Here is a 4359-nt window from a genome sequence, read left to right on the forward strand (position 1 = left end):
GGTTAAAGGTGATGCTGGGAATCACAGGTGCAACTTAGAATGAAGCTGGGGTTCGCAGGTGAACTGAGAACGAAGCTGGGGTTCGCAGGTAGCTGTAAGCGAAGCTGGGGTTCGCAGGGGAACTGAGAACGAAGCTGGGGTTCGCAGGTAGCTGTGAGCGAAGCTGGGGTTCGCAGGTAAACAGAGAATGAAGCTGGGGTTCGCAGGTAACTGTGAGCGAAGCTAGGGTTCGCAGGTAAACAGAGAATGAAGCTGAGGTTCACAGGATTTGTATTCCACAGTAAGGGTTAATACTTGTTGAGAGGTAAACAGAGAACTGCTGGAGAGTGGCTGCTGGAAAGCCGGAGGGATACACTCTGCTAGCGCTGGGTGCAGGAACAAGGGAGGCAGGTAGCACCACAGAGCTTTAGCACAGGAGAGCTGGAACTGCACCACAGAGGGAAAGCACCAGGGAGTCAGGCTATATCGCAGGGAAGGTCCACAGGAGAGTCCACAGTGAACTGCACACTGGAATCGCTGGAGAGACAATTGAAGCACTGACAACCTTCTGGGTGCTTAGACAGGATACTTATACCTGCTGGATAGCAGGGATTGGCTGACAATTATGACCTGGCTCCAGCAGTACTGAGGATAGGTGGAAATAATGACATGTGATCCAAGTCCAAAATGGCTGCGCCCATTGATTAGTGATGAGCGGATTCGGGAATTGAAGGGGAAAGAAGCATGTGTAAAACAACAATGGCGGCGGAGGCCGCAGCAGCAGAACTCCACGCGCCCAGATGCGCACAGCAGCCACAGGGATGGAAGCGGCGGCCGGGGCACACCGAGGATGCACATCCAGCAGGAGACCACAGGCGCGGCAGTGACGGCCGCGACGGGTCTGAGAACGCCGCACCGCCGTAAGTGCATCTACTGAGAAGGCAGCTGAAACTAGAGATGAGCGCCTGAAATTTTTCGGGTTTTGTGTTTTGGTTTTGGGTTCGGTTCCGCGGCCGTGTTTTGGGTTCGAACGCGTTTTGGCAAAACCTCACCGAATTTTTTTTGTCGGATTCGGGTGTGTTTTGGATTCGGGTGTTTTTTTCAAAAAACACTAAAAAACAGCTTAAATCATAGAATTTGGGGGTCATTTTGATCCCAAAGTATTATTAACCTCAAAAACCATAATTTACACTCATTTTCAGTCTATTCTGAATACCTCACACCTCACAATATTATTTTTAGTCCTAAAATTTGCACCGAGGTCGCTGTGTGAGTAAGATAAGCGACCCTAGTGGCCGACACAAACACCGGGCCCATCTAGGAGTGGCACTGCAGTGTCACGCAGGATGTCCCTTCCAAAAAACCCTCCCCAAACAGCACATGACGCAAAGAAAAAAAGAGGCGCAATGAGGTAGCTGTGTGAGTAAGATTAGCGACCCTAGTGGCCGACACAAACACCGGGCCCATCTAGGAGTGGCACTGCAGTGTCACGCAGGATGTCCCTTCCAAAAAACCCTCCCCAAACAGCACATGACGCAAAGAAAAAAAGAGGCGCAATGAGGTAGCTGACTGTGTGAGTAAGATTAGCGACCCTAGTGGCCGACACAAACACCGGGCCCATCTAGGAGTGGCACTGCAGTGTCACGCAGGATGTCCCTTCCAAAAAACCCTCCCCAATCAGCACATGATGCAAAGAAAAAGAAAAGAAAAAAGAGGTGCAAGATGGAATTGTCCTTGGGCCCTCCCACCCACCCTTATGTTGTATAAACAAAACAGGACATGCACACTTTAACCAACCCATCATTTCAGTGACAGGGTCTGCCACACGACTGTGACTGATATGACGGGTTGGTTTGGACCCCCCCCAAAAAAGAAGCAATTAATCTCTCCTTGCACAAACTGGCTCTACAGAGGCAAGATGTCCACCTCATCTTCACCCTCCGATATATCACCGTGTACATCCCCCTCCTCACAGATTATCAATTCGTCCCCACTGGAATCCACCATCTCAGCTCCCTGTGTACTTTGTGGAGGCAATTGCTGCTGGTCAATGTCTCCGCGGAGGAATTGATTATAATTCATTTTAATGAACATCATCTTCTCCACATTTTCTGGATGTAACCTCGTACGCCGATTGCTGACAAGGTGAGCGGCGGCACTAAACACTCTTTCGGAGTACACACTTGTGGGAGGGCAACTTAGGTAGAATAAAGCCAGTTTGTGCAAGGGCCTCCAAATTGCCTCTTTTTCCTGCCAGTATAAGTACGGACTGTGTGACGTGCCTACTTGGATGCGGTCACTCATATAATCCTCCACCATTCTATCAATGTTGAGAGAATCATATGCAGTGACAGTAGACGACATGTCCGTAATCGTTGTCAGGTCCTTCAGTCCGGACCAGATGTCAGCATCAGCAGTCACTCCAGACTGCCCTGCATCACCGCCAGCGGGTGGGCTCGGAATTCTGAGCCTTTTCCTCGCACCCCCAGTTGCGGGAGAATGTGAAGGAGGAGATGTTGACAGGTCGCGTTCCGCTTGACTTGACAATTTTGTCACCAGCAGGTCTTTGCACCCCAGCAGACTTGTGTCTGCCGGAAAGAGAGATCCAAGGTAGGCTTTAAATCTAGGATCGAGCACGGTGGCCAAAATGTAGTGCTCTGATTTCAACAGATTGACCACCCGTGAATCCTTGTTAAGCGAATTAAGGGCTGCATCCACAAGTCCCACATGCCTAGCGGAATCGCTCCCTTTTAGCTCCTTCTTCAATGCCTCCAGCTTCTTCTGCAAAAGCCTGATGAGGGGAATGACCTGACTCAGGCTGGCAGTGTCTGAACTGACTTCACGTGTGGCAAGTTCAAAGGGCATCAGAACCTTGCACAACGTTGAAATCATTCTCCACTGCACTTGAGACAGGTGCATTCCACCTCCTATATCGTGCTCAATTGTATAGGCTTGAATGGCCTTTTGCTGCTCCTCCAACCTCTGAAGCATATAGAGGGTTGAATTCCACCTCGTTACCACTTCTTGCTTCAGATGATGGCAGGGCAGGTTCAGTAGTTTTTGGTGGTGCTCCAGTCTTCTGTACGTGGTGCCTGTACGCCGAAAGTGTCCCGCAATTTTTCTGGCCACCGACAGCATCTCTTGCACGCCCCTGTCGTTTTTTAAAAAATTCTGCACCACCAAATTCAAGGTATGTGCAAAACATGGGACGTGCTGGAATTTGCCCATATTTAATGCACACACAATATTGCTGGCGTTGTCCGATGCCACAAATCCACAGGAGAGTCCAATTGGGGTAAGCCATTCCGCGATGATCTTCCTCAGTTGCCGTAAGAGGTTTTCAGCTGTGTGCGTATTCTGGAAACCGGTGATACAAAGCGCAGCCTGCCTAGGAAAGAGTTGGCGTTTGCGAGATGCTGCTACTGGTGCCGCCGCTGCTGTTCTTGCGGCGGGAGTCCATACATCTACCCAGTGGGCTGTCACAGTCATATAGTCCTGACCCTGCCCTGCTCCACTTGTCCACATGTCCGTGGTTAAGTGGACATTGGGTACAGCTGCATTTTTTAGGACACTGGTGACTCTTTTTCTGAGGTCTGTGTACATTTTCGGTATCGCCTGCCTAGAGAAATGGAACCTAGATGGTATTTGGTACCGGGGACACAGTACCTCCAACAAGTCTCTAGTTGGCTCTGCAGTAATGATGGATACCGGAACCACGTTTCTCACCACCCAGGATGCCAAGGCCTCAGTTATCCGCTTTGCAGTAGGATGACTGCTGTGATATTTCATCTTCCTCGCAAAGGACTGTTGAACAGTCAATTGCTTACAGGAAGTAGTACAAGTGGGCTTACGACTTCCCCTCTGGGATGACCATCGACTCCCAGCGGCAACAACAGCAGCGCCAGCAGCAGTAGGCGTTACACGCAAGGATGCATCGGAGGAATCCCAGGCAGGAGAGGACTCGTCAGAATTGCCAGTGACATGGCCTGCAGGACTATTGGCATTCCTGGGGAAGGAGGAAATTGACACTGAGGGAGTTGGTGGGGTGGTTTGCGTGAGCTTGGTTACAAGAGGAAGGGATTTACTGGTCAGTGGACTGCTTCCGCTGTCACCCAAAGTTTTTGAACTTGTCACTGACTTATTATGAATGCGCTGCAGGTGACGTATAAGGGAGGATGTTCCGAGGTGGTTAACGTCCTTACCCCTACTTATTACAGCTTGACAAAGGGAACACACGGCTTGACACCTGTTGTCCGCATTTCTGGTGAAATACCTCCACACCGAAGAGCTGATTTTTTTGGTATTTTCACCTGGCATGTCAACGGCCATATTCCTCCCACGGACAACAGGTGTCTCCCCGGGTGCCTGACTTAAACAAAC

The sequence above is a fragment of the Pseudophryne corroboree genome, chromosome 1 (genome assembly GCF_028390025.1).
Source record: "Pseudophryne corroboree isolate aPseCor3 chromosome 1, aPseCor3.hap2, whole genome shotgun sequence".
Lineage (NCBI taxonomy): Eukaryota > Metazoa > Chordata > Amphibia > Anura > Myobatrachidae > Pseudophryne > Pseudophryne corroboree.